The sequence below is a fragment of the Vidua macroura genome, chromosome 7, assembly GCF_024509145.1.
Source record: "Vidua macroura isolate BioBank_ID:100142 chromosome 7, ASM2450914v1, whole genome shotgun sequence".
Classification (NCBI taxonomy): Eukaryota; Metazoa; Chordata; class Aves; order Passeriformes; family Viduidae; genus Vidua; species Vidua macroura.
Genome location: NC_071577.1, coordinates 23996572 through 24020003, shown reverse-complemented (window position 1 = coordinate 24020003; position 23432 = coordinate 23996572). Strand labels below are relative to the sequence as shown.

The window sequence follows — 23432 nt, the reverse complement described above, 5'->3', positions numbered from 1 at the left end:
GCCCCCTCAGCGGCGCCGTAAGTGGCTGTCCCGGCGACCTCCTCCTGGCTTCCCGCACCCTAAATAACCCATGGCATGTTCCCGACCCTCCTTCCCCGCTCACGGCCAGCAAAAGCCGCTCCTTCTCCCCCGGCCGCTGCCAGTCCCGTTGCGCTGCCCCCCGAGAGGGCAGAGGGAGCGGCCCGAGGCACCGCGGCGTTCCCCGCCCGCTTCCCCTCTGCCGCCGCCGTGCCGGGGCTGCTGCCCGCCGGGCAGTCACCCCGGGCAGACCGCTCTTCAGGGAGGTTCCGCCAGGTTTTATTTAGCGGGGGTTATCCAGCGGGTCTGGAATAAATACGTAACGTGTGACAGACAGGTCTGAACAAAATTCTTTCCTGTGCGTGAGTGGCTGATGTTATTCCATAATTATTTCGACAGGATAATTCCATAACTATTTGTGCAAGAGGCTGGAAGAGATAAGGGCTGCAGAAGTTAAACAGGCTATTTCCTGTCGGTAGGTCACTTTATTACTATTATAATTTTTTAGAATATTATTTTTAGAGGTGCACCTGTATATCTGCTAAACATACGTTTACCAACCCGTTAAATTGTTTGCATTCACTGAGGAGCGAATGCACGGGTTTTGACCTGGCATATTTAAATTGAAGCGTGTACAGTTTAGTTGAAGCAACCCCCCGTGTATGAATTTGTTAAAACAGCAATTAATTGCACAAATTTTACGTGTAGTTTGTATTATTATTCTAGGCATGTTGAACTGGTTTTCATTTAATTATTGTGTAAAATAATCTATTCAATTGCCTTTCCATTATTCAATATAACACAAAATCAAGCTTCAATCTGTAGAAAGTAATTCAAAGTTCCTATTGTTAATACTTTCTATGATGTTTCACATTAATACTATATCAAATGTAATACAGTGATTTACGCTCTACAGATTTTGCACGAGTACGCTATGCATATTTGATGACACATTGCATATTTTAACAAGGTTTTTAATGACTGATTGAAATGTTTGCTAAGATATTTTTTAAGAGCTGCAGGAGAAATGGTTGTGGAAAATGTGTGTAATAGAATAGTGATAAGGATGGGAGGGTTTTGATTGACAGTATGAGGAAGCAGATGGATGACTAGGTAGGTCAGAGGTAAAGATGCCTTTGACAGCTTTTTAAGTTCCTTTGGCCATTTTGGTCCAATGAATCATGCAAAACATGTGTACATTACCAAACTGATGTCTCTGCATCGTTTACTGTTGGAATCCTCATCTTTTCAAACCCACCCTAACCTTCTTTCATCACCACTTGACGTGCTATGTCTAAACTAGATTGCAAGATCCTAAGAAGGCAAGAATCTGTCTTGTATTACTTGTCAGCATAAAAAAAAAAAAAAAAAAAAAAAAAAAAAAAAAAAAAAAATTAGGGAAAAAATCATGTAAACCTATGGAGCTAGAAGAACAACTGAGACAGATTGGCAGAATAGGCATAAGGTGGGACACGTTCCTCCTAATTTTCACTGTCTGGTCATCACTCCCCTCCTCTAGGTAGTGCTCAAGAGATATGTGGTGAACAATGATTTTTCTTTTTTTATTCCCCCAAATGGCATAATCTGAATTTCTGTAAATCTGATAAGAGACCTAATTGCATAACTTTCCTTTTAACATTATGCAGTGAGTGCTGTTGCTATAGTTAAAATGGTTTTCATTGCAGTCTGTCTTTTCAGGTGCTTTGCATGTCCCTCACAAATTACTTTGTCAACTGGAAATGCTCTGATATTTCCCTGCAAAAAGGTTACTGTTTTTGGAAATGTTATTTAAATTGCATAAGACAATTTTAAAATCTCTGTGATAAAAAAAAAAAAAAAAAACAAACTACAAACATGTGTGTGTATTGGGAAAAGCAGAAAGAAAGGATATTGCATGAAAGTACACTTTCCAGGTACTTTCTGCGCAGAATGGACACAAGTTTTCATTCCAAGTATTAAAACTTGTCATAAATGTGGTTTTCAGTAGGGAATGTGTCACTTGCTAAGATATGGGGGCAGAAAGTCAAAGAAAAAATATTGAAACAGCAGAGTGATAAGTAGAGGGAAGGCAGCAGACTGTTTGCATTCAGTACCCAGCTCTTTCCAGATAATATATTTGTGGTAGGTCTAGGGAGCCGCACAGCTTACTGGTAACATTTCATGCTTTTATCAGAATGGGTATTAATCTGGAAATGCAAACAAAAGCATCGCTTATTTCAGAGCGTGGTCCCTTGAAGCCCATTTGTTCAAATATTTATGTCTGAAAAAGCCAGATATTGTTTGAAATATATCTATTTAATTCTTAAATTTTTGAGCATATGTAATATTTTACTTCTTGGATGTAGGATAATTATGAATCCATTAGAATCCAAGGCTGCCATTGCTGATTAGATGTAAATTTTTATCTTATAAAATATATTACACAATAAAACCACTGACGTTTTATTCATGCTATCACTGTGATTTTTCATAGTTGGAGTGTTTCTAATTCTAAGGGGCTGATATGAGTATGAATGATATTCTTGGTCTTAAGATGATTTTTTAGGCCAATTTTTTTTTTCCGAAACCAAAGACAAAAAGGATGAAAAACTTTGCATACTTCTGTGTAAAACTGTCTATACTATTACACGGATATTAAGCTTTAAATAAGAAACAGCTGGCAATGACTTTGAATCCGTTTTAAGAGACATTTTAGGTAAAATGTTGATAGCTTGTAAATGTGTATTTCTGCTTTAGTCTCTGATCGTGCATACAAGTTCATATGTGTGAACAACGTAAAGTAAGAGGTCAGTCCTACAAAGACTATTCACTTGTCTAAAAATTCACAGACATAAATGTTTTCAGGATCAAGGCCTTTTTCAATAATTGTGATAGTCGTGTACCTTGAAGTGACTGACTGATTTAGGATACACTTAATAATTTGATTTTTTAAAAATATAGTAGAAACATTGATGAGTTACCAAAGCACATCATCCAAGCTCCCACTTCAGTCATTTGAAATATAATTTTTTGGCTTGTTTGGGTAATTTTTTTTTTAACTGATGGCACTGGCACATAAATTAAACTTTCTAAAAGTCACGTCAATTTCTGTGGGCCATGCTATGGAATTCAGTTTTGTAAGTAAGCTTCTTTTTTTAACCATATTTGGTTACATATTGGCTGCTTTTGTTTATCCAGAAAGCAGATAGTGGTCTGGGACTGGAGGGTGAAAGAGCAACATAGATATTTTGAGTTGAGAGAAATTTTATGCTGCTGAAAGGTGTCCTAGTTTAGATGAAGACACCCACCCACCCACTAAGAATTAAACTGAAATCATAAATGTAAGTTAAAATATGTATTTTATGATTGATCAACACCCTGTTTAAAGCTTAATTCCCTTTGTGGAAATGTTTGCTATCATGTTTTTGACTTCCAACTCAAAACATCGGTGCTGCTCTCTCACCCTTCAGTCCCAGACCTCCTGCTGGAGACACTGCAGAAATATGGTGACCGCTCTCTGGCCCTGGGGAAAGTTGTGGCTCATCCTGCATTGTCTGGGAAGTCCACTCGAGGGCCTGGCAGGAGCACCTCCTGTTTTGCCTTTTGCTCTGCGATCGGTGCCTGCACATCACCAGCTGAGATCTGTGCAGTGACACAGAGAAGGAGCCGCTCTCGCACTGCAGCCCCCCTCGGCAAACCCTTGAGGCATCTCCCCTCTCCCCACATTCCCACTGCTTTCCCACTATACTTCTAAAGCATGAGGGGTTTGTACATAGGTGTTACTTTAAACTTGGTGTAAACTCTCTCCTGGAAGCTCAGTTTACTTTAACATTAGGAGAAGAAACCTTTCCCTTAATTAGATGCAGGGTATTGAGGAAGAGGTAAAGGGCTTTGCTTTCTATTGTTGGCTCCTGACTTTCCTGTGGAACCTATAGTGCATAAATGATGAGGGTAGGGACATTTTCAAAAATCTCCAAGTGGTTTAGTCACCTGTGTTTAGAAATTATGAAAATCTCACTGAAAAATCTCCAGTGCTTATGGTTCTAAATGACTATTCTTGGGCACATCATTAGTTATTTCAGTTATGCATTGAGGATGGCATTTGTTGCAGAGTTAGGGTCAGAATAGCATGGATTAAATCCTAATCTGGGGCATAGTTATGTCATTTCATGGGCTTCAGTGGTTCAATACTGCTTTGTATTGAAACAATCTGATTGTCTCCTCTTGTGTTTTAGATACAATCCAAAGCAGGTGCTTCTTGATGGAAAGAATAGGACCAAGTACTAATTGATATACAAACTGACATACAAATTTGTTTCTCCTGTAGTAACGTAATTATGAAATCATCAACAAATATCTTACTCTACTTACATTTTTGTTTTTCACTGTTTAGATTTTAAGAATAATTGAAACTTCCTTTCTGCTTATTGTCAAGGTTGATTCTGATGATTTAATTGTCTTAATAATTGAATCAAAAGCAAATTGCTTAGTGTGTGTAATACAAGAACTTGCCCCCTTTCAGGGCAATATTTAGGCCTGCTATATCCTTTTAGTATAAAAGTGTTGCTCAAAAATTGAATGGAAAGTAGTTAACTAGATATTTAAATTCTTCTTTTAAGTGTTTAGGATTTTATAATGCCCAAATCCTTACCACCTTCTTTGAAGTGTTATTTAGTATAGCGCGTTTTTTCCTTTGTGTTAAATACTAAAAAACCCTCTGATGTTAACATTTAGTATTGTATTTTTAAATATTTCAGTGTTTCAGTTGCTGTATTTCTGTATACTGTTCACTTATAACTTCTTTCTCATCACTATATAAATAAAAACGATTTTAAAATAGTTTTATTTTAAATTGCAAATGGATTCATTTGTATAAACAGATATAAACTAAAGTAATGTGAAATGTAATGGCAGAAATAAAAGATGGGCCTATAAAAAAATTAATGTAATTTATTTTAATGTCTCGTGCAGGTAAGATTTCTTCAGGACTATATTGCCCCATAGGCCATTTAGTCAGATGTAACATAAAAGACCAAACCCCAAAGCAGTCCATTACTGGTATATGTTTATTTTCCAAATACACTGTAACTGGAGAAACAGCACAAATGATTGTCCTGTAATGGTATAAAGTTTAGTGTACATGTGCACATAAGTCTTTGTAGGATCAGGGCCCAAGTCTCTTCTGCTTTGGCAGTACTCTCTGTTGTGGGTTTTGGGCTTTTTTTTTCCTCCTGGTAATTAAAATGCAGTTCTGTCACTGCGGTCACATTTCCCAGTTATAGAGGGACAAGGGCAATGCCTGTGCTAAATACACAATGTGCTAAACAGTAGCTATATTTAATTTTGACTTTGTTTTAATATCTACAGTTGCCTCAGGATAAGGATCTAGGAGATTTCAAGTGTAGTTCTGTGTACTCAACCCTTTTCACGAGGGTTATTTTGCTGTCAGCTCAGATCTCTGAAGTCACTTGGATGGTGACGGTGCTATTGCATGGGAAAGGCTGCCAGGCTGGTGGGTGCAAGGGCAGGACAGCAGGAAGCTGGCGATCCCTTTCACAGGCAGGTAGGAGATGGGCTTATCTCTAACCCAAAACCTGCTCTCCCAGAGCTGTTCAGGATAAGGCATGCGATCGCTGAATTCCTGCGTGGTGAAGCAGCAGAGCTCCAAGCTGATGCACATACACCAGTAGTCCCCAGGCAGCCTCTGGTCTCTTACCCTGCTCGATCTCCAAAGCTTCCCAGGAGCTCCAGACCCTGCCTTTCTCTTCACCACCCTTTTCCTTACTGGGGGGCACTTCACTGGCTCTTCCGTGGCTTGCTGTGTTTAGAACCAGCGCATGCAGACGAGTGCTTTCTCCTGCAACTCCTTCTGTGGAGAATGCTTAAACCAGGAAAGCCTTGCTCAGGATTACTGAAGAGAAGGAGACCCACGCAAGGCTGCTTTCTTTTGTACCCAAACTTCTAAATTTACACTTATATACATTTTTGTGTGATTGTAAAGGGTTTACCTCATATAAAACATTTAACATGACATGTTTTATAAGAACCTACAATGTAAAACATTTTTAGTTGCATAATCAGCATCCGTTTCTGAGTTTTTTCTTCAGCAACATGTAACAGGTAAAGTCCTATTTTTATGGATGTTGCATTACAATTTATGGGGCCTCTGCTGATCTAACTTTGATTTGTAATAGATTTTTGACTAAAAAAAAATTAGAAATTTAACACAATTTTCAGAAAGGTTGCTGGCAAGATGATATCTTAAAATAACCTACTTAAAATTTATTATTTTATAAAAATATTTAAACTTGTGAAAAATTGTCATCCACTCTGTAATTGCAAGAAAAGTGTGTTATGTTAAGCCAATACAGAACTAATCTATAGGATTAAATATTGTCTCAAATAATATTATTTCTGAATGATAGAAGAACATTCTATAACTATTATGCATAGTTTTTTGGTTATACATATGCACTGTTTTGCCTGAGAAACACTGAGGTTCATGTTTTTTGGTTTGGTTTTTTTTTTTTTTCCCATAGAAAAATAGCGTAATGCAGCTTTTTCTTCCATATTTTTCCCCATCTTGGTGTCCTCTTATTATTCATCAGAGATTTAGGAGCAACTCAGCTAGGGTTTTTATTCCATGCCATCATATTTTTCTTCCTTTTTATTTTGTGCAAGATTAGGTTTTTATTATTATATTTGCAATATCCTCTGCAAAGTTTAATCTTGTATTACAATGCCTGCAATGACAAACCACAGCTAGTGGGAATATCTTTCTTGAGTGTCTCCACCATCAGTCTATGGTGTGTGTATGTCAGTTTTACCGAAAGCTTGGATAGGGTATCAGCTGTCACTGAATCCTGTCTAGATTTATATTCTAGCTGTAAACCTCACAACTGTGTGAAGACTAGCCTCTGCAATCTAGGCGATGAAAATTCGAAATTCTTCCTCGCGGCTGTTACTAGTGGCTTTGTTTCTGACAGCTTCTAATTTTCTGTACATAATAAAATCAATTATTTTGCATGTATATGCTAAAGCTAGAGGCTGTTTTTTGACTGTGCATGCTACAATTAGTTATGTAAATAGCAGCATATGCTACAAGTTTTCAGTGCTCACCCTGTCTTTACAGAAGTGTTGGCTCAGGCTCTGCTTCGAAGTTAGTTGGCAGAGGTGTTTGGTTCTCCATGGCTCAGGCTTTGAAGACATTTCCTTCTCATGTTTAATGTTTCAGTCTATAGTACCTGTGTGTACACCAAAGCCAATGCATGCCTTGAAAGCATGAGGGATTTTGGTAGTCAGACTTTTAAGCTTCCTCATATTTTTCTTAATTCATAATAGAGGTATGCTGGTAATTGTGCGCTATTAAACACCTCTTGTCTGTGTACATCCATCTTCTCCCTATCCCACTTTGTCTATTTCTTCAAGTTTGAATTTATGTTTGTGCTTAATGATTTCTAAACCAGACCTTTCCAGAGATTCTGGGGTATTTAATTAAGTTTATTCCCATATGAAACCCTTATTATTGCTGTCTTTTCAATATCATCAAACATTTTTGTTTATATTTGCAAAATACTTAATCTGCAGAGTATAATCCAAAAGGTAGGTTGCTCTCTACAACTGCCTGAAAGGAGGTGAGATGGGGGTTGGTCTCTTTTGTCATGTCCCAAGCAAAAGGATGAGTGAAAATGGCTTTACTTTGTACTGGGGAAAGTCCAGATTAGATATTGGAAAAGAAAAAAAAAAAATCACTGAAAGAGTGTTTAGGCTTTGGAATAAGTTTCCCAGGGAGGTGGTAGAATTCTTTTTGGAAATGTTCAAGGGGAGTCTGGATGTGGGATATGGTTTAAGGGTGATTATGGTGATGCTGGTTGCAGCAGATGATCTTGAAGGTTTCTAACAGCTTTGATGATTCTGTGATTCTGTAGAGCAGGACATTCCAAGTGCTGTTTAAAACATGCTCACATGCAATTGGCTTTCTCTGGAAGATTCTTCTGGAGCTGTGATAAAGCACCCAGTGTGGAGCAGATTTTGACCTCTGAATCTTAAATTACAGACTTTCTTAGTATGAGTCAGAAAACCAGAAAGGTCTATTAAAGTCTATTGTCTATCACTTTTCTGGTAGCTCCTTGTATAGGGTGATACTATTTAAAGATAATTTTGGTTAAGAGTTTATGTTGTGACATCTACTAATATAGGATTTTTGTTAGATATGCACATTCCTCCAGAATTCATTAATAAGGTCAATTTATCTCCTAAGTTAGCTCTGTGCTAGTACTTTTGAGAACTATGGATCTTTTTGTATTTGTGTGATAACACCTTACTGCTGAGGGCATATGATAGTAAAGCCACTATGCAATAGTAAAGAGGAGCTTTGTGGCTGGTGTCAGACTGAATTTAGGTGCTGTGAAAAGCCTCTGAAAAAAATAATTCCAACAAGATGTGTGAGAAGCCAAGTCCCTACTGTGGATTAACCAAAGAAGTCATTAGATATTTTGAAGACTCATTGATATGTTCCTATGTAAGTAGTAAATAATTCAGAGTCTGCTGGGGGCATAAGACTGAAAATATTCTGAGTCAATACATGTCATCATAGATGAGGAAAGACCCTAAATCTAACACAGCAAAATAATAAAATTATTTTTCTAAAAAAGGAGCTGGCATAGTCTGAAATGTGAGAAAGAAAATGCTATAGCACAGTGTAATTGATGAGCTGGGTTAGTAGAAATAGAATTACAAAAGGAGAGACCAATCATAACTAGTACAAGCCACAATCTTCCATCAAAATCCTTTGTCTGTTGTCTTCTACCAGGGTCATTAGCTAGTGATTACAGGCATGGGACCTCACATTTTAGAGAAAGACAAGGGTTACTCCTTGAGATGAAGATTTTAATTCCTGCATAGTGTTAAACAGTTGCATTTCTCTCTTCTTTAAGAGAGGGTTTGTTAGCACACGCCTTCTACTTTATCATACATAAAGTGTTCACATCTTCCTATTTCTGAATGTGTATGGTGGTCTTGAAAGAGGAAATTCCAGTGTTAAAATGATCTGTTGATCTAATAGCAGCTACTTACGAATCACAGAATCATAGAATATCCTCATTTAGAGGGGACCCACAACAACTATTGATCCCAAATCCTGAGCCCAAATCCCAAATCCAGGACAGCCTCAAAACACACATCATTTAACTAAGATGTTGGTAACTACACTTCTTAAAATTCCTTTTTTAGCCCTTTGTTCAAATTAAATTTATCTTTTAAAACCCATACCATTAAACATGTGCAACATCTATGCATATGCAAATACTTAGAAACCAACTATAATTATGTTAATTATATTATTGATAAGGTAAATGATAAATGTCAAAGCCAGTACATTAATTTGGCCTGATTAATGGCTTGAAATGCTGCTTTTGTAAGTATTTTTTTTCTTTGAAAGCGAACCTATTCTCCAAATGTATTTAAAATGTTAATAAACTATTAAATGAACAAGTAACACTATATTCAACATTTTTACACCATTTCTACAGTGGGTAAAATTGTAGTATAAAGTTGGTGTATACTCGATAACAATTTACATGTTTATTTTACCATCTGGTAAATGTGTAAACGATATTTTGAGAAGCACATTTCAAATTCACTTTAACAACTTATCCCCGACAATATGTATCCTATCTCATGTACTGACTGGAAGGATTTTGAAAACCTCTCAGAGAGAAATGCAGTAACAAAACATTTATTTTTTTTAGTGATGAGTAAGATCAAGCTTAGCATCAAGTTGGAGGCCTTTCAATATTTAGGAAGGATTTTGGTGTATTACTGGTGTCAAAGAGAGATTTCAGACTGTTTTACACACTCTGGTATAAAGATATCATATCATCTTCCCTAAAGAAACCATAGGGTGCATAGGTAGTAATAACAAAACAAATACAGTTTGCTATGTTGTTGTATAACTGTATTGTATCCTTTCCAGGGGGTTTGAATTTGCTCTCTCTTGTGTCTAAATATGGGAAGCTCATTATTAGAAGTGTTACATTGAACCCCAAGTGAATTGCTTTTCTCATGTACTTTAACAGCACTTTGACACTGCAGCCTTCTGCCTTTTTATTTTAGTCTTCTGTTTATTGGTCTCTCTGGATTAAATTGCAAGCATTTTCTTAAATACACCAAACTAGAGAATATTCTGTTGTAGCTCAGCTTTTATTCACCCTTTCCTAGCTGTTACTAATCTTAACTGAAAAACAAAAACCCAACAACCCTCCTCCCCAAATTAAAAAAAAAAAAATCCAACCCCCAAAAAAAGATTTCCTTTTCTGCTTCCCCAACCCCCTCCAAAATTTAAAAAACCCTACCCTGAAAGCAAGTCTGCCTGGAGAACACCTCCACACTAATGACCATCTGGCCAATCTGCAAATGAGGTTTGAGAGCAGATTTCAAATGTAGGCACCAGCTAGTCTGTGCCTTGCATTAGTCCATTAGAATTTAAAAGATTTGAAAGCATTTACGCAGCTAGAGAGGAGGCAGGTACCCTAACTTTGGGAAATCAAATCAGGCACCTCTTTGTTCCTTCCAGGGCCTAAATGCCCTTGTTCTGGTACCTGATCAGCAATGCTCCTTTAGAGTCTGTGGCAGCCAGCTTTGCTTGAGTATATATATACATGTTATAATGGGCAACAATCTTAAGACACCTTTGAAAAAGCATTGGTGAAAAATTCCATAAAAAATTATTTGTATAAATTCTAATTAACTTCTGAACCAAAGCTAATGAATTACAACTGTAGTATATTTTTATTTATGTGTTATTCAAAACCCTGATTAGTGCAGTCTAATCCAGTCCTGGTCTTGGTAATCAGAGAAACCTGTGAGCTGCTCTGATTTTATGTGGGCTCCTAAAGTCAGATTTTAGCCCAATAATAATAAAACCAGGTTGTCATTAAATAACAACTTTAAACTTAAAAATACATTTCTATTTTTGAGGTTACTTAAGCCCACTGAATTTAACATTACTGTTTTGTTTCATTTGGTATTAAATATATTTCACTAATGAATTTTAGGTTTAGCATGTATTTTCTCTTTTGCTTACGGATATTAGACAGGACCTTTCCCGTTGGTAAATGAGCACAATCAAAGATAATCTACTTCTTAGCAGACTGTTAAGGAAATATTTTTACTTTTTACCTCTCTTCCCTTTGCTGGCTTCTTGTTTTGTCTCAGCTCTGTGATAAGTGCTGTCAACCTTATGTAAAGAATAATTTGTTATTGTGTTTCCAATGATGAAAAAATGGATCCAGAAACCCTTCCAACAAAAGAGCAGTGACTGTTAAGGACACCCGCTGTAACAAGAGAACTTACTGCAGGAGCTAATTATTTGATAGGTAAGGTCTGAGCTGAGAGTACCTGGAAACATGCAGAACTGAATCAGAGGTTTGTAAGACCAATAGAAGTTTTAAATATGTACTAAATTTGTCTTTCTTTTAAGATTGGCTGCTGGCTCTATATGGCAGAAGCAGGTGTTCACAAAATTACTCAGATGTTAAATTGGTATATAACTGGAATCACCTGGAAGAAATGAACAACACTTAGAAAATCTACTTGATAGAGATCTGGAGAGGCATCCTGAAATGATACAGGTTTGAAGGTAGGCAGAAAATGGACAAAGCTTTGAATAGTGGGTAACATTGCTTTTATTGTTCTGTATTAGAAATTTAATATTGCAAGTTGTAAAATGGAAAATAGTTTAGTCTGTAGCTATTTACTGTCAAACATGGTGCTTGCAGTCAGGAGTGCCAGCACTAGCAAGGAATTTGCCCCTTACCCCATGATCACACTCATCATGGTGCATTTCAAGAATAAGGTCTCCTGACTTGCAAAATGTGAGCTGTTTCCCTTTAAGTGAAAAAATATCCAGGCCCACTTAAGAATGATTTAATAAAAAATGACCTTTTAAAAAAGTAAGTTAAAATTAATATTTAGTTCTTGCATTGTTAATATCTGGTGTTCATTTGCCTCAGAAAATCCCCTTTCCCATGCTTTTCTGTGTGTCTGCTTATTTCAAAAAATTGCAAATATCAAACTATATATTCGGTGCTCTAACTCTTAATTACAATTTTAAAATTAAATGTGGCATTTTATAGATTTTGATACTGACTAAAATGGACCTTTTAAACTGACATAAATACATAAATTGAGATTGATAAATTTATTTCAGACTACCATATGGGAAGGCTGATTACAAGGGCATGTGGAGCACAAAGCCAATTAAAGATATTCTTACTTCTTACTGTGGACCATTGCTGCCCATGTTCCTTGGACGCTGAACTGAATATAATTTACAAAAAATATTAAGCTAAAGGTGTCATCATAAATTCTTCCTTTATGTAGTCCTGTTCTCTATTGACAGTCAGATTTGCATCAAAGAACATGACACCAGTGACTTGCTGGCAGCTTAAGTAATTGGGGAAAAAAGTGGTTATTCATATGGAAACAGGAGTTGGCTCATTACAGCCAATCACCTGAATAGCAAATGGTATGGTTGCCAATAGATGGAGAAAAAGGCAAGTCTAGTGGAAAATAGGAGCATTTAAAGGCCAAGAAAAGACATATGGTCTGTCTATGCTTGCCTTATATGCCTGGAAATTATAAATTAAGCTACAATATAGCCCACCACCTTAATGTGAAAATTTTCCATTTTTTCCCATCTTAATCTTAAGAAATTTATCAGATTTGGCTAGTAAGATTGACTGGCTCTTGTGTCAGCATTTAAGTTCTATATGAAACTAATAGTTGAATTGATACTTATCTGGTATTTAATTCTGTTATGGCCATAAAAGATGTACTTTTGAAATAAGCTCTCTTTCATAGCAATTGTAAATGTGGATCTGTTTTGTCCTTTACAGATGTCTATATTTCCATGAGGGTCGGCAAGAAAAAAAGAGTGAATAGTTCTTGGCAGCTACTTTTTGTGAGGTAAATACTGTGGAGGTGACTGGAAATTTGTCTTCAAGCACTGTAAACACTGCAATGGCTATCTTTCTCATTCCTTGTTGGTTGTAGTAATAATTTAAATTTATTGTTCTAATGCTCTCCTGTACTCTGTTATTCCTATAATGAAATAGGAGTCCAAGTTTAAGTAACACTGGGCTTATCAAGATGGCTAGCTACCTGACTGCTTTTCTGATAAAGAGTTAGTAAATGTTGAGAATATTAAACCTTCTTAAATGTGCTTGTAAGGACACATTTCACTTGGGACATCAAGTTCTTGAACATCTCAGGACGGTCTGAGTTTTAACAAGATTTTATATGGCCTCAAGACTGTGAAGGCTTATAGCCTTTTTTTTTTTTTTTTTTAATAGATTCCTTGTTCTAAACCATCCCATCTCACATGGAGAGCAGATGCTGAATTCTGCCCTTTTTAAAATGCCATGCTCTGAAACTCCAATTGTTTCTCCTTTTCACTTAGAAGTAGTGACAAAACTACCAACACAGGACCATGACATGAGCTTCCTGGCCCTTATTTCTCCATTTAATGTACCTGAAAGAGTTACTAAAATTTTATTCCTGGTTTTCATTCATGGGCTCTGAAAATATAGCATACTTTACATACTCCAAAGTTTCTTTGATTGTGTCTGAAAAAAATACAAATCTCTGCTTAGCTGGCAAATTTCTGCCTTCATTGTAGCACTATAGGAACAATGAAGTTTAAAATTCTGTTTTGAAAAAACTTCAGATCTAATGGAGGAACAGTGGACAGCAAAATGATGTATTATAACTAACATGCATTTAAGGTTTGTCATGTGATAGGTCTTGTCAAAGCCGTGGAATTTGGAGCTGCATAAAAATACATATAAACATACCTGAAGTAATTGCATCTACAGAATTTCTAAAATGGGTCCATTGGTGACAGTACACTCAGAGTTCTTACCCCATCCTTGTCAGTGTTGGGTCCCTTCACAAGTACTTCTGTTCTCCTCTTTCTTGCTCATTCTCTGCAGGTGAGTGGCCTGCTGGCTTCATTTCCCTATTTCATTTCAGCACAGACACAATCAAATCATCCCAACTGGTGACTCTTCTGACAAGTAACTGCAGAAATGAAGATTTTTAATCCACTTTAAACCTGACACATGTCCCACATGGTTAGTTTGGGTTTTCTGAGGTGCAGGGCAGAGTAAATGTTTGCACAGTTCTGAAAAAAACACTTCTAGGAAAAGTTCTTAAGAAAATATCACATTATTCTGGGATCACCCTGCACTCAAAGTAGTAGAAATTTTTATTTCTACAAGTTCTATCTTGGCGACTTTTTTCATTCATATTCATAAACCATCCCACAACTCTCCGATGAACCCTTACCAGGTAAGACCAGACTAGGTAACAAGACTCTTTCCCCACCAGTATGCACTGGCATCACTCATTTACTGTAGCTCCAATTAATGGCAGTAGAAGTTACACTTGTAAATTCCCCCACGCATTAATGAGTGAACAGACCCCCTCTGTTTAGTTAACCATCTTCCAGTTACCTGGCACTTTCCCCATCCCTTGTGAGATCTCAAATATTTAATTAAAGCCTTTCCTTTTTTTCCCTTTTTCTTTTTTTTCCTCCCCCACTCTCCTTCATTCAGTTTGTTGAGTTGTAATTCTTCTTGGCCTGATGCCTTGGCAACATTCAGCACTTCTAATTGCCTGTATAGTCTGGCCTAGTCATGGAGCCTTTTAACTTTCATTCAGGCTTCCAGCAGTATCAGCCTCACTGGTCACAAGCTTCCCACTCAGGTTCCGTTCACAGCCCTTTTGCTGATTACTTGTTATGTATTTAAAGAGCTCCATACTGTTTATTTCATTTCCTGTTTGAGATAGTCTGTTTGCTTAATTTTTTTCTATGCTAATTTAATTTTAAACATATAGGGCTGTCTTCCTGGTCAAACAAGCCAGAATTTTGCATCCATATGCTACATTAAATAATAATAAAACAACAAATAATAGTCAATGCTTTCTACTTCTATAATGTCTACCATTCAATGATCTCATAGCATTCTTATTTTACAAGTGGTAAAATGGTGTCAAGAGACATGAACTACTTGTTAAACAATATGTATGACATCTGTTACAGAGCCAGACACAGGATTGAATAGTTGGGTTTTCATTAATAGCAGTTAGTCTAAAAATTGCAATATGCTATAGGAATTATTAGGTTAAAATATGCTTCAACAGAGTGGGCTGTACCCTGGTGGAGACATGTATTGTAGAGACTTTTGTTCTTAGAATATCATCTTTATTGGCATATAAGATGCAGAATGGACAGGGGAATCCAATGGATATTCATGTGGACTCTGTAAAGGTTAGTAACCCACGTAATTATAATTCATGTTGATTTTAGAGGCACTATTATTAATCACAAATAGTCTGGTGCATTTTTGTTTCATTTTGTTGTCTGTGTGAAGATCTAGCATTCCCAATTCCCTTTGATTTCAGCAAACCTCTGTCTTACTATGGCTACAATGTCTCATTTATGTCTCTGCAGAGATAATATGCTTATGTTATGACATACGATAATATTTTCTGAATGTGTTCTTTTTCAATGTCAAACAGCACACACAGATGAATTGAAAGTGGTCACTATAAATCTTGGTTTTTATGGTTGCCCATGCCCAGCAGCTCTGGGCTCTGCCCGTGGCTCTGTGCTGTGAGGGCTGCTAGGACTTCATCTATGGCAAGCTCAAATTCCTTTGATCACTCTGCAGGAGTTGATAGCTGATTTAATGCCTGCACTTTATGTTCAGAAAGTGCATGCTTGTATTCACTGTTACTGTGCACTTAAAGGAAGACATTACATATGTGTGTTCTTCTTCCCAAGGTCAGAATGCAAGGGCAAAGAAGAACCAGCACAATTGTATCTGTAGCAAGTGTGAGTGGAGGGCAGGCTTGAAAAGAAGAAGGAACATTCCCTGCTGGCTGGGTAGGTTCCCTAACATGGTGGTAAGCACAGTGAAATGATCTTTCATCGTTTTCAGGAGTGAAATGAGATTAGTTCTTCTGGTGACACAAAGTTTACCAGGGGCTCCATAGAAATAACAAGGTGGACTAGAAAGCTAACAGCTGAGATATGTGGAAGTAAAAAATGTTATACAATATCTTTGAAAGAAAAATCTTAAAATTAAATCTGATTGTTTCTTTAAGAACAACTCAAATTGTGATCATATCTGAAAAGCAGCAATATACCAAACAGCTTGCTACAAATTAAAAAGGACTTAATTTGTAACACAAATGTGTGTCCAATTATTTCCATATTTCTACTTGTTTGACCAGTGTGTACTCTGAGGTAAGTGCTAAGCATAACTTGGTGACCATGGCTACATCTGGGCTTCCTTTGGATAAGGACTGTGTGGGCTTTTGAACAATAGTGTGCCAAGCAATGTATCATGAATCCTAATTGTTTTAGAAAACAGTTGTTCTTTTTCTTCAGCAATTACTGTCGTATCCACATTATTAACATAGATATATATAATCATTTCGAAAATCATTCTCAGTTTGAAGAATTCTAATGCTTCATACAGTGATTATGCAAAAGTCTCATGTATAAGCAATACCGATGTTACTGGAAGCGCCTCTTACAGAGTCCAAATATAGCAGATCAAATCAAAACTGTGCTACATCTTAAGCAACTGTTGACCCATTTCCATATCAAATTGGTTTCTGTTATAGAAGACTTTGCTTTTTCTTTTGGAGATATTTACTTGCACTGTTCTAGCTCAAGTATAGTAACAGCACATTTTATTCTAAGGTCATTTAATAATCAGTCAATTGTTTTGTTGTTTTAAACTCGGTTTATTAACAACTTACTAATTAAGAGACTGTCATAATAAAAAGCTTTTTTCTGCTCTGTCGTATATGAATGTACCACTGGCTCCTGTAAAATCAGTTGCCATGATTCAGCACATGCAGGAAGCTGGTGTTAGGTGCTATGCCATGTGCAGGATGCCCACCAGTTGGCTTGATAAGCTCAGTCCTAAATATCTAACTTAAATAAATTGAGGCGAGGAAATTCTATTTTAAAATTTTCACTTTGGCCCTTGTTTATCCTGCTTTTTTTCTGGGGAGGCGAGGGGTTGGGGGATCAGCACAATTAATAGACTATGGTATATCAGTCAAATTCAAGAGATTGCTATAAATACCTAGAGTAGGAAGAAGGTGAGTTGTTAGAGGTGTAACTTGTTTATGTCACTTTGTTAGAACATTAGCAGTATCTCAACATAGATTTCTTTTTTTGCTTCTAATGGTCTATTCATTTCACCAGGGAGAGGATGGGGAGAATGTGCAGTGCTGTTTTTCTGGCATGAACTGCCATTCCCTTTGGTGGCTCCTGGAGTCTCCCTGGGCAGCAGCGGTCCCAGTGGTGGGGATTGTTGCCAGAGCTGGCTCTCTCTGCTGCCACGTTTCCTACAGCTGTGCCATTGTGTGTGGACATCGGTGTAGGTGATGTTGCCGAATAGTAAATCCCAGGCCCAAGTGATATTTTAAAGCAGGATTTACTTCTTGCACAAAAAATTTATAGCCCAGGCAGCAGGCCAGATGGGACTGCAGCAGGCTTGCCAGTGCCTGTGCTCCAAATAGTCTATTATGTTGTATGTGATCAAGCCACACCTACAGAATTAATTACATAGTATGAAGAATATTTAAATGTTACAATAAATTTGCTTTTTTCCAATGGTCGGTATTTTTTAATTTTTATATGTGCATAAAAGTCTAAGCATCTTAGATAACAAGACGCTTGTTTAACATGTAAGTGTTATTCACACTATAAATACTACAGTAAATAATATTATTTGAAGAATAAATGTAATAGATTACTTAGGTGATTTTGATACCTTAACAGTGGTTTTTGCTGAGGTCATGGATTTTTTTGTCATCGGTGGCCATGCAAATGTACAAGAATATAATTTGTAAACTTATTATATTTGTACTTTTGCAATTTTTCCTTTGAAAAGTGGCTTCTAGTAATTTGGGAGAGCAGTGCTAACATCAGAGTTTTTAGTAATAACTAAACATCTTTTCTGAGGATATGGTTTTACATGCCACTTCTCAAAATACATTTCTGATCTATGTTAGCAGAAGCTATTCTTTCCTACCCAAGCTCAACATCGGTATGTTAAATATAGAAATGACAAACATGTGTGGTTTTATGTCTCATGTCAAAGACGATGCCTTCAGAAAGCACAGCCGTTTCCATTACAATGCCAGGGCAGGGTACAGTATTAGCTGACAGGCATGAGAATCTTTTACAAGACCTGTCCTCATGGCAGAACTGGCAGGTTATAGCCTGCTCCAGCCTCCCTGGAGCTCCTGTTCCTCAGTGGTGCTGAGCTCTGTGTCTTCCACCTCTGTAGTGGACCTCCAGAAGTATGGGTCTGTTGAGGGCCTGGTGGGCCATGAGAAAAACTGCCTGTCCTGACAATAATCTGTAAGGGAACATTTTCATATCAGAGAATCTAGATTTTTTGGAAATGGCTTTTTAAATGGAGGAAGTTTGATTGAAGAAGCAAGCAGTGTCAGGAAAGGTAGCTGATTCCTGAAGGTTCCTTTCCAGGCTAGTATTCCAGCTTTATGTTAACATGTGTATCAGGTTGCTCTCATAACTGGACAGATTTAGATCCTCTCTGTCTTACTGATAAGCCTTTAAGGCTGAAGGACACAATTTTGTTGTTGACTTGTCCCTGTTAGAAACCCAAACATCCTGTTAGAAACCCAAAACGTATGAGGCTTTGAAGTTACTGTGCAAGCCAGGGCTTATCATCTCCCAGTTTCTCAGAGTAAGTGGCCTATTATAATTCCCTTCACCACTGATTATCAGGCCTATTGTAACTATGAATGGCCGTGATTAATTACAGTATCGAAACTGTAATTTTACAGTGCCAGAGAAACAAAACTTGCCTTTGTAATCATGCTTTAGGTTATCTCTGGCTGCAGACTGTGAGAATGCTAGATGTATTTGGGAATTTTAGGGCAAATGCCAGCTAAGGGAAACCTGAATCTAGGCTTAGGTATCCAGCATTTCGTCTCTGCGGATAACAAATCTATCTGAAAGCAGGGAAAGAGAAGCAAGTGCTTTTGTAAATCAAAGTGGCATTCTCCAGCTGGAATCCTGTTATACATCATCAGACACTAAAAATACTAGTTTTAGTGAACTCCTCAAATTAATAGTTTTTTTTTAAATGTTCTGCTGCATTTGGCAAAATGAAGAAAAGAACCTCATGTGATTGAAAAATTCTTCGGAATAAATAAAGCAGCTGTTATTAGCATTTAGCTTTGTATATCATAAAACCTATTTATGTTCAGGTTTGGTGATTATGCAACTTGAGTCATTCTTAAATCAGAGACATGGGTCTGAATCATAACTAAACAACTCACTTTTGTTTTCCTTCGGGGATCTTCAGCCTGGCTTTGTTCAGTGAAACTGAATATGCCACATTAGAGCACAAGCAGATGATTACCAACAATGTTTATTGATGCTACCACTAAGATAAAATGGCAGACTGATATAAAATAAAGAGACTTAGCAGATGGGATATTGGCATTTGAATTGGTTGAAATAGATTACTGATTTTACCCCAAACCTGCCCTTTTATGAACACTACTGTATTATTGCTTGTTGTAGAACTGTAAATCATATTCATCCTTATAAAATTATTTCCTATTCCAACTCAGAGTATTTATTATTATATATGCAAACAAGATTTTATTATCAGGGGAATCTAATGCAAGGTTTCTTGTTAGAGCTCCTGTCAGCACTGACTTGAGACATCAGCTGCCAGCAGAGAAAGATAGATTAAAAGAAACATTTATTGTTTTTAGGCATTCCCTTAATATAAAACTAGCAAAAACAGATCTGCAAATATAATTAGACACATGGCTCTAATTGAAATCAATGGAATTAGAAGCAACATCAAGGAGCCTGCCTTTCAGTAAGCTCCTGTGACTGAGCAGTGCTGAGAACCACATGAGTCTGAAAAGGGATCCAGACAAGCCAGCTCAGGGGCAGAGCTGAGACCTGCTAAAAACAAAATGCAGATGTAGCATAGCCTAGGATAAGTGTAAGAAATTAGGGAGTTTAGGCTCTCTGAATGTGGCTCTAGGTGCCTAAATAAGGCTGTAAGGTCTTGATTATGGTAATTCTCATGGACTCCAAGCTAGTGTGAGGAGCCATGTGTTGATTGATTAGTATTTTGGTTTTAACATTGAGCATTTTGTGCAATGAACACCCAGCAAGCCCTGTAGGCTTCATTACCCTTTGTTGTGGGTCAAGACATGTTCTTTACGTGTAGGTCACCAAAACAGTCCGGACTCATCAATATTTGTTCTGGAGGCTTTTTGCACTGGATATGGTTCTTGATGTATTTGAATTAACAATGACCCTTAGTACCCAGGATGATTCATCACAATTGCCAATGCATATTTATAGCAGCAAAAATTCATTCAGTGCTAGTCAAGGAAATCGTGTGTGAATTTAAGTCCAGTTGGCAAGGTAGTACAGTATCTGAAATGTTGGCTGTGCAGCAGCTGTCATTCTATGCCAATCTATTCTATCATACAGTAAGCAGGTGGCTCACACATATTGTTTTTACTACATATCATTTTAATTTTGCAATGTCTCACTGAAATAGGAAATGTGTGCTACTGATTTCAATAAGATTTTCTTTATTGAAGCCAGGAGAGCATGTTAATAGCATGCAGCAATTTACAGTGTAGTTAAAGTAATACAGCAGCTGGTGAACCTGTTTATTCCCTATGGCTGTAGTTGTATATCAGTCTTAAGTGTAGCTAATTAACTCCTATTCATTAGAGATTTTACATAAATTCAAGCAGAAGAAAGAATACAAGCCTCAAACAGTTTGTGTTCCTTCAGCACCCTTTTGAGATGCCATACTGCAGCAGCCCATGTCCTCTGGCAGACATGTGATGTCCTCAGGCCAGCCGAGGGGGACTTTGTGCTCTTCCGTGTTTCTGAGATTGGTAATTTTTTTTGAGGGCTTAATCTGCTAAAGGAACTGTCTTTATTGTGGTGCTGCATGCTAGCTGTTGTGTGTGATAATGGTGTCTCCATGTATTATAAATAACATATCTCACAATGCAGCCCTTTTGTGATTTGCCACTTACCAGCGTTAGTGTTCGTGTAGGTCAGGTGAGGCTGGCAGGGCAGGGTGTGACAGCGTCCCACTGCGGGCAGTCTGAGCATCCCTGTGCAAAAGGTTTCTGGTATTTTATGGTCACCTTGGCTTGCTTGATTCTCAGGACATTTCTCAGTGGCATCTTATTTTGTTTGGACAAATAATGTTTTTCTTTTGCAATAAGCAGGCACTCCTACTCAGTTTTAGTTTTTGTTTATGATTTTAGTTTTTGGATATGTATTGACCTGGGAGAAAATATTTTTTTGTCTGATTTATGTTATGGAAACTTCTTGTGAGACATTTCTTTTTGTGGAAATTATTGTTGATAGAACTGATAGTGTATTCTATTTTTTTCCTCTGCTAGTTGTTGGTTTGTTTTTCATTTAGAAAAGATATTGATAGCAGAGCCCTTATTTTGGCAAGGTGTTTCAAAAGTGTATTATCTGAGGGGGTTTTTAGGTTAAAAAAAAAAAAGAAAATAACCATCCTAAAATAACAAAAATAATTAATGTGAATAAGGAAAGAGAAAGAGGAAGAATAAAGAAATATACTATATGCGATTGCTTCCATCTCTAAGGTTAAATTCAAGACATGTATTTTGGCGAAGATGAGATTTTGCCCAGGTGAGCCACAAAGCAGTAATAGCTTACCCGACTTCTCATAATAGTTTTTTCATTGCCCCATTCTCTTTGTGTTCACTTGGTCCTTCTTCTGCTTACATGTGTTTGCTGAATGTCTCTTCTTGCTTCCTCCAATTTTGTCTTGTCTCCTATGTCCTGCAAATTTCTTTCACTCTCCTCTCCTCTCTGCTGGCAATTTCTTTACTTTTCATGGCCATGACATGCCATTTGAGGTTGAATGTCCATTTCCTCTGAAAATCCCACTATGGCTTTTAAACAGAAGCATTGAGGCTAAAGATGAGATCAAATGAAGGATCAACATCAGCCTCTTTTCTAAAATCCGCTATTTTCTACGTAGGACTAGTAAAGTACCATTCCTCTTCGTATCAAGCTGCTGGGCGCCCCGCTAGAGCAGCTCCCTTGCAGTTGTGTCATTTGAACACTGAGTGGCACTAAAGCCCACGGCACCGGCAACACAAGGCATTCCAATATAGGTCTTTAACTCAGGAGGATGCAAACGGCTAGGTAACAGCTGAGACTGATTTTTGTATGACTGGGAAGGGAGATTTTGTAGATGCAAACCTGTAACAGGCATATCCTACGTATCTTAGACATGTTGCCTCTCAAGTTACTTTTAAGGAGTGATTTATCTTAAGCTTTGCTAAGGGATCATTCCAGAAACGCTTAAGAATTCTTCTGACTTTTTTTAAAATTTGTTGACCTTAATTCTTAGCTTCAGACAGGTGCAGTATATTAAAAACAAATAATTCTTCTGGAAGTCCTATGTCAATGTGAAATTAAATAGCTCGGAGAAAGCATGGAGAAAAGCCTAATGCTGTAAGTACTGTTGGACAGCCGTTATGTTTTATTTAAAAATTACTTGTGATCAACAATTCATATTTTGCAATACCCTATGGTTCTGGGGTAATTTTTTACGATTTAAAGTAATCTGAGACCCAGCTTCTATCTGCTGTAAAGGACTATTTGATCAAAGGCTTTTAATCTTCATTCAAAAATAAATAGCTCCTACTTTTATTGTAGGAACCCTGTTTTTTTTGACTACTCCATGACATGAATGATACATTCAGTTTTCTTGAGGTCAAGATCATCTGTGCTTTACTTGAACAAAACATATGGGACTTGACCTTAGACAGCTGCATTTTGTGCTTGACATTTTTTACTGGCGCTTAAATCAGGGCTGGATTTGGCACTTGGCCCTCAATCACTGTGCTGAGGGCAAGACTAAATTCCCAGCTCTGACCTGAAATTCTGGAGATGTAGTTGTAGTATGTGCTTAAAAGTGGAACTCTGGGGAAAACCATCAATTTTAGCCATAGTGTGATGGTCTTGTTTCAAGGTGTAACATTGATGCAGCAAACACATGAGGTAAATGAAACTAACTGTAGAAATTGTTTCTATCTCTCTTCTGATTTTTCATCCTTCCCTATGACAATGCAGCTATTCAAACTTAATCTTAGTGCACTTAATCAGTTTCTGAGCATCACATAAAATTGGCTTTGTCTTCTAATCCTATCTGAAAGGGGACAGGACACATGGTAATATCAGTATCTTACTGTTTTTCTTACTCGATCAAACTTCTGTTATTGATTTGTGTATACAAGTGCCATGCCCTATTGACTTAGTTACTAATCGGAATCTG

At 37.2% G+C, this 23432-nt stretch overlaps 1 protein-coding gene across 1 annotated transcript in view; it reads left to right on the top strand.

Moving 5' to 3' along the window:
* The first annotated feature begins 427 nt into the window (after positions 1-427).
* Positions 428-23432, top strand: part of SLC4A10 (solute carrier family 4 member 10) — a 187066-nt gene continuing 164061 nt past the window's right edge. The window contains exons 1-5 of the mRNA XM_053982049.1: positions 428-493; positions 11289-11372; positions 11477-11635; positions 12894-12963; positions 15845-15946. The gene's annotated coding sequence lies outside the window, so the exon portion shown is untranslated. The remainder of the gene's footprint in view (positions 494-11288; positions 11373-11476; positions 11636-12893; positions 12964-15844; positions 15947-23432) is intronic.